The sequence below is a fragment of the Carcharhinus amblyrhynchos genome, unplaced genomic scaffold, assembly GCF_965287045.1.
Source record: "Carcharhinus amblyrhynchos unplaced genomic scaffold, sCarAmb.v2.hapA scaffold_37, whole genome shotgun sequence".
In the NCBI taxonomy this organism is placed as follows: Eukaryota; Metazoa; Chordata; class Chondrichthyes; order Carcharhiniformes; family Carcharhinidae; genus Carcharhinus; species Carcharhinus amblyrhynchos.
This window is the reverse complement of record NW_027649778.1, coordinates 5,833,028-5,845,556: the sequence shown is the minus strand read 5'-3', so window position 1 is coordinate 5,845,556 and position 12,529 is coordinate 5,833,028. Positions and strand designations below refer to the sequence as shown.

The 12,529-nt window shown below is 47.1% G+C and overlaps 1 protein-coding gene across 1 annotated transcript in view; it reads left to right on the top strand.

The window, feature by feature from the left end:
* The first annotated feature begins 2,001 nt into the window (after positions 1-2,001).
* Positions 2,002-12,529, top strand: part of LOC145362245 (relA-associated inhibitor-like) — a 58,022-nt gene continuing 47,494 nt past the window's right edge. The window contains exon 1 of the mRNA XM_080218317.1: positions 2,002-2,086. The gene's annotated coding sequence lies outside the window, so the exon portion shown is untranslated. The remainder of the gene's footprint in view (positions 2,087-12,529) is intronic.

The window sequence follows — 12,529 nt, the reverse complement described above, 5'->3', positions numbered from 1 at the left end:
TGGGTTTCCTCCTGGTTCCCTCCCATATTCCAAACATGTGCAAGTTAGGTTGATTGGCCATGCTAAAATTGGCCATTAGTGTCAGGGGGATTAGGAATGTAAATATATGGGATTATAGGAAAAGGGTCCAGGTGGGATTGTTGACAGTGTGGGCTTGATGGGCCAAATGGCCTTCTTCTGCACTGTAGATTTTAGGCGGAGGCCATTCGCCCCTTTGAACCTGCTCTGCCATTCATTTTGATCATGGCTGATCATCAAATTCAATATCCCGATCCTCCCTCTTCCCTCAATATCCCTCGATCCCTTTAGCCCCAAGAGCTATATCTAATTTCCTCTTGAAATCACACAACATTTTGTTCTCAACTACTTTATGTGATAGTGAATTCCACATATTTCAATGCAAAAGGTTTACCCCTTATCTTCAAATTATGACCCCTAGTTCTGGACTCACCCACCATGGTGAACATTCTTTCTGCATCTGCCCTGTCTAACCCTGTTAGAATTTTGTAAGTTTCTATGCTATAGTCACAGCAACTGGTGGGAGTGCCAATTAGTCCTTGATCGGGGTCCATCAATGTTGGGTAATCAAGGGAGTGGGCAGGCAAGTGGCACTCCAGTCTTGGGCATATGAGAATTTTGACTTATGTGTTGCCTGTACAGGTAGCATAGTGCTTAGCACGGCTGCCTCACAGCGCTCAGCTTTCGATTCCCAGCTTGGGTCATCATCTGTGTGGAGTGAGCACATTCTCTCCATGTCTGTGTGGGTTTCCTCCAGGAGCTTCCACACTCCAAAGATGTACAGGTTAGGTGGATTGGCCACGCTAAATTGCCCCTTAATGTCCAAAGTTGTGCAAATTAGGTAAATTGGCCATGCAAAATAATTGCCCCTTAGTGTCCAAAGATGTGCAGGTTAATTGGATTGGCCATGCAAAATTTTCCCTTAGCGTCCAAAGTTGTGCAGGTTAGGTGGATTAGCCATGCTAAATTACCCCTTAGTGTCCAAAAATATGCAGGTTAGGTGGATTGGCCATGCTAAATTACCCCTTCGTGTCCAAAAATATGCAGGTTAGGTGGATTGGCCTTGCTAAGTTGCCCCTTAGTGTCCAAAGATGTCCAGGTTCAGGGGATTGGCTGTGCTAATTTGCCCCTTAATGTTCAAAGCTGTGTAGCCTAGGGGGATTGGCTATGCTAAATTGCCCCTTAGTGTCCAAAGTTGTGCAGGTTCGAGGGGATTGGCCATGGTGAATGTGCAGGGATTACAGAGATAGATGCAGATTTGATGTCGGTTTTCATTTTTTCAGTTTCACTGTTTTTTTTTCCCTCTGTGAGGGCGATAGAGGCAAAAATCCTCCTCACAAAACAAAAACACATGGATATGCACATAAAGTGCTGTAACCCCCCCCTCCCCAGGGCCAGACTGGAAAAAGGGATTAGGTTGGATGGTCTAATTGGCTAGCAGACAAGATAGTCAGAATCATAGAGGTTTACATAATGGAAACAGGCCCTTTGGCCCAACTTGTCCATGCCATCCTCTTCTTTTTAAACCCCAAAGCTAGTCCCAATTGCCCGCATTTGGCCCATTTCCCTCTTGACCCATCGCATCCATGTAACTGTCTAAATGCTTTTTAAAAGATAAAATTGTACCTGCCTCTGGGCCCAATGTCCTTCTTCAATCCTATAAATTTCTATGTAAAAGTATTCCAAGAGAAGGAAAGTCTTTTTTTTGAGGTGGGGGGGGGGGCTCAATGTTTTGTTCTCAACTACTTTATGTGATAATGATTTTTCTCCAATGGGTAGCAGCAACTTTTGGAAATCCTTAAATCCATTGGGAGGGACTCCCGGGCAATCCGGGAGGGTTGGTAACTGGTGCGCTGGAGCCTGTGGTGGCTGTCGGGAGCTGGAGTCCTTGAATGGGGGAGAAGGACTACAATACCCGGCAGGCGTAGCGCGGCGTCGGCCTGGCGAAGGAGACAACCTGGCGGCCGCACCTGGGGAGGGGGGCCAAGGCTGGGCGCGCATGCGCGGGGCTCACACTTTGAAGAAAAGTTTGTCTGGAAGGCAGAAAAGTTTTTGTCGCTGGGAGAAGGTTTGGCAAAGTCACTTTCTTTTTCCCCTTAATCCAAACTTTTCCTTTCTTTGAATCTGAAGTGGATTTGCAGCTTAAGGCGAGGGAAAGAGTCTGAAAATGATCCTGAGGCTGAATTTTATATCTGTACTTTTACCCCCCACCAGACTCTCTGACCACCTCCCTTCCCCAAATATAGTTCATCTTCTGTTCATTTGCTGCCTGCCTTTGTCTAGGCATCAAGTGAGTGAGTATATGAGCACTGAGATTTCCAGCCCTGCCCACACCCTCCACCCTTCAACTGCAGAACTCCTCACTCCTTTATTAGAGGAGAAAAAGTTGAAGTTTATTTATTAGTGTTAAAAGTAAGGTTTGCATTAACACCACAGTGAAGTTACTGTGGAATTTCCCCTAGTCACCACGCTCCGGTGCCTGTTTGGGTCAATGCATGTGGGAGGAAACCCATGCAGACTAGGGGAGAATGTGCAGACTCTGCACAAACGGTGACCCAAGCTGGGAATCGAACCTGGCTCCCTGGTGCTGTGTGGCATCAGTGCTAACGGCTGTGCCACCCTGCTGCCCACAGTGTTACTGCCAGTTGAGCCAATGCTCTCCTGCCTGGCATCCCATTTCCCCAACCTCTTGTAAACCTGGATTAATCCAAACTTCTGGTGCCCGTATCTAGGTGTGCGCCAAGCCCCATTTGCTCATCACAACACACTGCTGCCTCACAGCACTGGGGATCTGGGTTCGATTCCGACCTGGATCAGTGTGTGTGTGCAGGGTGTGTGTATGTGTGGAATTTGCACGTTCTCCCATATCTATGTGGGTTTCCTCCCGCAGCCCAAAGATGTGCGGGTTAGGTTGATTGGCCATGCCAAATTGCCCCTTAGTGTCAGGGAGACTAGTAAGGGTAAATATGTGGGGCTATGGGAATAGGGCCTGGGTGCAATAGTGGTCGGTGCTGATTCGATGGACCAATTTGGTAGGAATTCTGTGATCCATGACCACCTCCCGCGGTTCCTTCACACCCATTCAAAAATACTGATAGGGATCACTATTTAACCTCTCCTCAAAAGACTACACCTCTTTTTATTATTCAGATGTGGGTCATGGGCATCGCTGGCTGGCCAGCATTTATTGCCCCTCCCTAGTTGCTCTTGAGAAGGTGGTGGTGAGCTGCCTTCTTGAATCGCTGCCGTTAGGGAGGGAATTCCACGATTTTGACCCAGCAACTGCGAAGGAACGGCCGATATATTTCCAAGTCAGGATGGTGAGTGGCTTGGAAGGGAACTTGCAGGTGGTGGTGTTCCCATGTATCTGCTGCCCTCGTCCTTCTAGATGGAAGTGGCTGTGTGTTTGGAAGGTGCTGTCTAAGGATCTTTGGTGAATTGCTGCAGTGCATCTTGTAGATGGTACACACTGCTGCTACTGAGCGTCAGTGGTGAAGGAAGTGGATGTTTGTGGATGTGGTGCCAATCAAGTGGGGCTGCTTTGTCCTGGATGGTCTTGAGTGTTGTTGTAGCTGCACCCATCCAGGCAAGTGGTGAGTATTCCATCACACTCCTGACTTCTGCCTAGTTGATGGTGGACAGGTTTGGGGAGTCAGGAGGTGAGTTACTCGCAGCTGTGTTCCTGCAATAGTGCTGCACTGGATTGTGGGCCCAGATTTGTGTGCCCAAGTCCCGTTCTAGGACTCCAGTTCCTACTGATGATAATCCAGTGGTATAGTAAGTAGTCTCTCAACGACAGGTTAAAGTCCAGCAGGTTTATTTGGTAGCACGAGCTTTTGGAGCGCTGCCCCTTCATCAGGTGGACTTTAACCTGGTGTTGTGAGACTACTTACTGTGCCTATCCCAGTCCAATTCATGTCATGGTATCCAGTGGTGGGAACAGAAGTGGGGCCCACTGCATGCCCAAGAAACGCCCATCCCCACAGTCCCAGTGTAAGTAAGCTACCTAAGATGGGGCGGCACGGTAGCGCAGTGGTTAGCGCTGCTGCCTCGCAGCGCCGGAGACTCTGGTTCAATTCCAGCCTCGAGTAACTGTGTGGAGTTTGCACGTTCTGTCTGTGTCTGCGTGGGTTTCCTCCAGGTATGCCAGTTTCCTCCCACACCCCAAAGATGTGCGGGTTAGGTGGATTGGCCATGCTAAATTGCCCCTTAGTGCCCAAAGGTATGAAGGTTAGATGGAATTGCCTTGTTAAGTTGCCAGCTGGTGTCCCAAGATGTGTAGATTAGGGAAATCAAAGGGGTAAATATGTAGGGTTACAGAGATGGGGCCTGGGTTTGATGTCCTGTCAGAGAGTTGGTGCAGATCTAATGGGCTAAATGGTCTCCTTCTCCAATGTAGGGATTCTGTGATTCTAAGCCCTTGGCTATTGAAACTACCACATCCTGTTTCCCTAAAAATAAAAGTTCCTCAGTTTTAATTGGTTAACTTGGGCTTTGATTTAGTTTAAATATTTAAATTTTGAAATTGCTTATGCAAGTATAACTAAATAAATCTCCTGTTCTTTCCTCAGGATCACGCTATTTTTTAAGTAATAATTAACGTTAATGTAACTGGTTAGTAAGTACAGCGGTTGTTCCGCAAGGAGGATTGTAACAGCATAGTTTCAGAGGGCGTCAACATTTGGGTGTTTGGATAAATGGTGATAACATTCTGTGAACTGTTTTTGCAGTTCCCCATTTTGCGCTGGCGAAGGTTATCTTGAAAAATTTCCCCAAAGTTTGAATAGTTTTTGAACCAGTTGGGTTGTGTGTCGTGGAGAATAGTTAGTGTTGTTGCCTCTGGGTTTTTAACGATTGGTATCTGCCTGAAATCACAGCTGTGTTCGGTCAAACCTGACTTGCCTTGGCTTCTCGCCTTGTCTAAAATACAGCATCAAGAGTTTGAGCTGCATTATTAAGGGAAGAAAAGTAACCGTTTGGATTTAAATATGAGGGAAGTGCGGGTTCCTGCTAAAGAAGCCTTCTAGACTATTTGATTTGTTCTGATTTATTATTGTCATATGTATTAGTATACAGTGAAAAGCATTGTTATTTGTACACTATTCAGACAAAGCAGACTGTACATAGAGCAGAATCACAGAGTACTACAGTGCAGAAGAGGCCCATCAAGACTACACCGGTTCATGAAATGTCATGACCTGCCCATTTGCTGCACGTAGGAGAGAAGGAGAGAGTGCAGAATGTAGTATTACAGTCAAAGCTTGGGTGTAGAGAAAGGTCAACTTAATGCAAGGCAAGCCCATTCAAAAGCCTGATGGCAGCAGGGAAAAAGCTGTTCTTGAGTTGGTTGGTACGTGACCTCAGACATTTTTCCTGACGGTGGAGGAGAGAATGTCTGGGGTGCGTGGTGGTCCTTGATTACGCTGGCTGCTTTTCCCAAAGTGCCGGGAAGTGTAGATGGAATCATTGGATGGCAGGCTGGTTTGCGTGATGAACTGGGCCGTGTTCACAACCTTTTGTAGTTTTTTTTTGCGGTCTTGCTCAGCACTGCTACCTCGCAACGTCAGAGATTTGGGGTTCAGTTCTGGCCTTCGGTGATTGCCTATGTGGAGTTTGCACATTTTCACCGTGACTGCATGGGTTTCCTCTGGGTGCCCCGGTTTCCTCCCACAGTCCCGAGATGTGCAGGTTAGGTGGATTAACGGAGTTACAGGAGCAGGTTGGGAGAGGGGGCCTGAGTAAGATACTCTTTGGGAAAGTTGGTTCGGATTCGATGGGCCAAATGGCCTCCTTCTGTACTGTAGGGATTTGACGATTGTATGGGGAGTCAAAGGTTACGGGGGAGGACAGAAAAGTGGAGCTCAGGTGAAGATCAGGTCAGCCATGGTATTATTGAAAGATTCGATTTATTATTGTCACATGTATTAACATAGAGTGAAAAGCATTGTTTCTTGCGTGTGATACAGACAAAGCATACTGTTCATAGAGAAGGAAAGGAGAGAGTGCAGGATGTAGTGTTACAGTCATAACCAGGGTGTAGAGAAAGAACAACTTAATGCAAGGTAGGTCCATTCAAAAGTCTGGCAGCAGGGAAAAAGTTGTTCTGGAGTTTGTTGGTACATGACCTCAGACTTTTGTATCTTTTTCCTGACAGAAGGTGGAAGAGAGAATGTCTGGGGTGTGTGACACAGCAGGCTGGAGGGGCTGAATGGGCTACTCTTATTTCTCCCTTCGAAGGGAGGCTGAGGAGGGAGGGCGCGGGGGTAATAACCTGAATGTCTGAGGTGTCAGATGTTTCCACTTTGTGGGGCAAACCAAAACTGGGGACCATAATTACTGGACAATTATTGATATGTCCTGTTAAAAATAACAAACCTCAGTGAAAAGGGTGTGGTGAGAATGTTGGCTCATAGAGCAGTGGAAGACGCGGGTTACAAGGAAAAGAACCGGTGGTGATCTGAGGAGAAACCTCCTGATCTCAATGCTGTGGTGTTGAGAGGGATACCCAAAGGTTTGGAGGAATGCACTGCCTGGGAGTGTGGTGGAAGCACATTCCATCATGGTTTTCAGAAGAGAATTGGATAATCACCCGAAGAGAGAGAGGATTTCCTGGGCTAGTGGGAAACGATGGAAGCATGGGACCAGTCACATTGCTCTGGCAAAGGGCTAGCATGGGCTCAGTGGGCTGAACAGCCTCATCCTTTGCAGCTTCCATTCCACAATCCTACAGAGAAAGAGGTGAATAGTATCGATACGATTAAACTGGATAAACACGATGGATAAACAGGAGGGAGAAATTGGGGAGGGAGGTTGTGCTGAAAGGGTGAGGAGGAGAAGCAACAGCATGGACCAGATGGGCTGAATGGCCTGGTTCTGGGCTGTAGATATATGATGTGGAGATGCTGGCGGTGGACTGGAGTGGGCACATTAAGAAGTGTCACAACACCAGTTTAAAGTCCAACAGATTTACTTGGAATCACAAGCCTTCAGAGCATACAACCGGGATCTTGGGTTCATGTCACAGTACGTGTAACCCCCATCATTTGGCCTGGGCTTGCAAAATCTGATTAACTGTCCTGGCTGGAGACAATTCACACCTCTTTTAACCTGTGATTATCCCTCTCTCCACTTGCACTGTCTGTACCTGTAAAGACTTGAAATCCTTAAAGACTCACATTCTAACCATTATCTTGCAATTGTGTCTCTGTCTGTATATGCCGTGTTTGCGAAACCTGCCTCTCCACTCACCTGATGAAGGAGCAGCGCTCCGAGAGCTCGTGATTCCAAATAAACCTGTCAGACTTTAACCTGGTGTTGTGAGACCTCTTACTGTAGATACCTTGTGATGTTCAACACCGTACACTTCTAACCTTCTCAGCACCCAACTTTTCAGCAGGGTTTAGGTAAATCTATAAATAAATAGATGACAATATGGGGGCGGTTGGATTAGTAAGTTTGCGGTTAACACAAAGATTGACTGAAACCCAAAAGAGAAAACGCTGGAAAAACTCAGCAGGTCTGGCAGCTTCTGTAAGGAGAGAAAAGCGCTGACGTTTCGAGTCCAGATGACTCTTTGTCAAAGCTAAAAGGCAGAGAAAGTGGGAGATATTTATACTGCAGGATGAGAGAATGAAAGATGAGTCATAGCCACAGAAACCAGGGGAAAGGCTGCTAATGTCAGCCCAGAGAGAGAATAAAGGGTGTGAATGGCCAAATGGCCATTAACAGCGAGGCGGAGTGTCTTAGTCTACAAGAAGATAGAGACGGAATGGCCAAATGAGCAGATAAATGGCAGATGGAATTTAACCCTTAAAAGTGTAAGGTGATACATTTATTTAATTTGACAAGGAACAATGAATGGTAGGACGCTGAGGATTTTGGGTTGGCCTCACAGTGCCAGAGACAGAGGTTCGATTCCTGGCTTGGGTCACTGTCTGTGCGGAGTCTGCACATTCTCCCCGTGTCTGCATGGGTTTCCTCCGGGTGCTCTGATTTCCTCCCACAGTCGGTGGGAGGACCTGCTGGTTAGGGTGCATTGGCTGTGCTAAATTCTCCCTCGGTGTACCCGAATGGGCATTGGAGTGTGGCGACGAGGGGATTTTACAGTAACTTCAATGCAGCGTTAATGTAAGCCTGCTTGTGACTAATAAATAAATTGTAACTTTTCTGTGGACTTTGGCGTGTTTGTCCACAGATCTCTGAAGGCGGAAGGGTTTGTTAGTAAGGTGATGCAAAGGGCTTACGAGACACTTGTCTTTATCAATCGAGGCATAGATTACAAAAGCAGGGAAGTCATGTTGGAGTTGTATACAGCTTTGATGAGGCCACAGTTGGAGTATGGTGTGCACTTCTGGTCGTCACATTGTATGAAGGATATGATTGCGCTAGAGGAGATTCACCAGGATGCTGCCTGGGATGGAACGTTTAACTTATGACGAGAGATGGCACAGACAAGTTATTTTCACTGGAGCAGAAAAGACTGAGGGGCGACCTGATCGAGGTGTGTGGGGGACATGGACAGAATGGATAAGGAGCAGCTGTTCCCCTTGGTTGAAGGGTCAGCCACGAGGGGCCACAGGCTCAAGGTGAGGGGTAGGAGGTTTGGAGGGGGGAATGTGAGGAAAAGCTTTTTTTACCCAGAGGGTGACAGTCTGGAATACGCTGCCTGGGTGGGTGACGGAGGTGGGATGCCTCACAGCCTGAGTCAGCACCAACACATTCGAAACACCTGAATTCGTATCTAATCCCATTTGCCAGCACTTGGCTTGTCATTCAGGGCTATGGGCCAAATGCTGGCAAATGGGGTTAGATGGGGATTCAGGTGTTTCGAATGTGTTGGTGCTGACTCGGATGTGCCGAAGGGCCTCTTCTGCACTGTATGATTCTATGAAACTTTTCCTCCCCATATCTAGTTCTGTCCATAAAACTGTATGAAAGCAAATTACTGCGGATGCTGGCGACTGAAACCAAAAAGAGAAAACGCTGGAAAAACTCAGCAGGTCCGGCAGCATCTGTAAGGAGAGAAAAGCGCTGACGTTTCAAGTCCAGATGACTCTTTGTCAAAGCTAAAAGGCAGAGAAAGTGGGAGATATTTATACTGCAGGATGAGAGAATGAAAGATGAGTCATAGCCACAGAAACCAGGGGAAAGGTTGCTGATAGCAGTCCAGAGAGAGAATAAAGGGTGTGAATGGGCAAATGGCAGAGGAGCTGTAAGCTGTGACGGAAGATGATGTTGGGGGAGGGGAAAATGAGATAGAATGTAGAACGGGGGAGAAAGGGCAAGGGATAGGGGATAAAGTAGGGGGAAAGAATGGGAAGAAAAATGAAGAAAGACAATAAAGAAATAAAAGGTAGAGAACAGTTAAAAAAAAATCAAATATAATAGAATAAAAACAGAGGTGTGGAGGTGGGGCAGAGCTAATCATCTGAAGTTATTGAATTTGATGTTGAGACCGGAAGGGTGTAAAGTGCCGAGCTGGAAGACGAGATGCTGTTCCTCCCGTTTGCGTTGAGCTTCACTGGAACATTGCAGCAGGCCAAGGACAGACATGGGTGTGGCAGCAGGATCGTGTGTTAAAATGGCAACAACCGGAGGAAGGTCAGGGTCCTGACTGCTGAGCACCTTTGGTCTGTGCGCAGAGCGATCGCCGAGTCTATGCTTGCTGTCTCTGATATAGAGGAGACCACATCGGGAGCAGCGACTGCAATGCTCTCTGTGTCAGTTCTTTTCTCTGCTTACAGATGCTGCCAGGCCAGCTGAGATTTTCCAGCATCAAAGTGCTCGGGGCATTTTTTTTTTAAACATTAAAGGTGCCATAAGTAAAGTTTAAGTTTATTTATTTGTCGCAAGTTGGCTTACATTAACAGTGCAATGAAGTTACTGTGAAAATCCCCTAGTCGCCACACTCGGGCACCTGTTCGAGTACACTGAGGGAGAATTTAGCACAGCCAATGCACCATGACCAGCACATCTTTTGGACTGTGGGAGGAAACCCATGTAGACACGAGGAGAACGTGCAATCTCCACACAGACAGTGACTCGAGCTGGGAATCGAACCCAGGTCCCTGGCACTGAGAGGCAGAAGTGCTAATCATTGTGCCACCCCTGGGAAAGTACTTCAAGTAAGAAGGGAAGCCGGTTTTAGATCATAAGACATAAAAGTAGGTCGTACGGCTCAACGAGACCGCACCGCCGTTAGATACGAACTTTGACCTCAATCTACTTTGCTGCCCTGACCTCATATCCCTCATTTCTTTGAATCCAGAAATCTATCATTTGGATAAACTCAACGACTGAGTCTCCACAATTCTCTGGGGTAGAGAATTGCCAAATGCAACCATCTTCTGGGTGAAGAGATTTCTCCCCAGCTCTGTCCAAAGGATCGCTACAGTGCAGAGGAGGCCATTCAGCCCATCGGGTCTGCTTCCCCATTCAATGTGGTCATGACTGATGTGATAAGATCAGTCCAGCGCAGTGGTTAGCACTGTGACGAGGAGAGCTTTATATTATGCAATGTATCAGTTTCAGCAAGCACTTTTTTGTGTGTGGGGATTACCATATGTTTAGTGATGAATGTTGTGTGATGAACAAAGGTCCAGAAACTTGCCCACGTGTGAATCATCCCAGTTCTAAAGAAAATGCCAGTAGATTGAATCAGCCAGTTGCACAGAGGTGTGATAGATTCAAGCAAACTCGCTCTCGAGTTTAGCAAGGTCCCAGGTTTGATCCCAGCCTTGGGTCACTGACTGCGTGGAGTCTACACGTTCTCCCCGTGTCTGCGTGGGTTTCCTCCAGGCGCTCTGGTTTCCTCCTCACAGTCCTAGGATGTGTGGGTTAGGTGGATTGGCTTAGTGTCAGGGGGATTAGTGTAGGGAGATTAGATGGTAGTGTAGTGATAATCCAGAGGCTCCAGGCTAGTGCTCTAAGAGTCATGGGTTCAAATCCCACCACGGCAGCTGGTGGAATTTAAATTCAATTTTTAATCCTTTTCCCCCCTCGAGTCTGAAGATGACGTGCAGGTGAGAATATTTTGCTGAACTCGAGAGCCAGTTTGTTTGATTGCTGTTCCATTGATGTGCAACTGGCTGATTCAATCTACTGGTATTTTCTTTAGAACTGGGACGCTTCACACGTGGGCGCAAGTTTCTGGACCTTTGTTCATCACACTACGTTCATCACTGTAGCATGTGATAATCTCCACACACAAAAAAAAGTGCTTGTTCAAATCGATATGTTGCATAATGTAAAGCTCTTCTCAGTAAAGACGATCATGAAACTATCATCGATTGTTGTAAAAACCCATCTGATGTTCACCAGTGTCACCTTCAGGGAAGGAAATCTGTCATCCTTACCCGGTCTGGCCTACATGCGACTCCAGAGCCACAGCAATGTGGTTGACTCTTGACTGCCCTCAGAAATGACCAAGCGAGACACTCAGTTCAAGGTTAATTAGGGATGGCCAATTAATGCTGGCCTTGTCAACAATGAGATAAGAAGTTACGGGCGGCACGGTAGCACGGTGGTTAGCACTGCTGCTTCACAGCTCCAGGGTTCTGGGTTCGATTCCCAGCTCGGGTCACTGTCTGTATGGAGTTTGCACATTCTCCTCATGTCTGCGTGGGTTTCCTCTGGGTACTCTGGTTTCCTCCCACCATCCAAAGATGTGCGGGTTAGGTTGATTGGCCATGCTAAGAAATTGCCCCTTAGTATCAGGGAAGTGTAGGTTAGAGGGATTAGTGGGTATAATGTGTAGGGATATGGGGGGGGTAGGGACTGGGTGGGATTGCGTTCGGTGCAGACTCGATGGGCCGAAGGGCCTCTCTCTGCACTGTAGGGTTCTATGATCTAAGTTTATAGAGTTAAGCTAGGAGGCAGAAGATTAAGAGGAGATTGAGGAAAATCTTCTTCACTCAAAGGGTTGTGGGAGTCTGGAATTTGCTGCCTGAAAGGATGGGAGCGGCAGGAACCCTCAACATTTAGATGAGCGCTTGAAATGCCATAGCATACACGGCTATGGACCAACTGCTGGAAAATGGGATTAGAATAGATTGGTGCTTGATGACAGGCATGGATGTGATGGGCCAAAGGGCGTCTTTCAGTGCTGTAAGATTCTATGATGAGAATAAAAGTGCCAAAGGAGGCCATTTGGCCCATTGAGTCTGCACCAACCCTCCAAAGAACATCCCAACTAGGCAACCTGGTCCATTTCCACAATGCAGCACATCCACCCCAGTTAACAATTTAGCATGGCCAATCCACCTAACCTGTACACTTTGGACATTAAGGGGCAATTTAGCATAGCCAGTTCACCTACTCTACACATCTTTGGACGCTAAGAGGAAATTTAACATGGCCAATGCCCCAACCCTACACGTCTATTAGACACTAAAGGGAAATTTAGCACAGCCAATCCACCTAACCCACACATCTCTGGGCTGTCGGAGGAAACCGGAGCACCTGGAGGAAACCCACACAGAGACAGGGAGAATGTGCAGACTCCACACAGAGA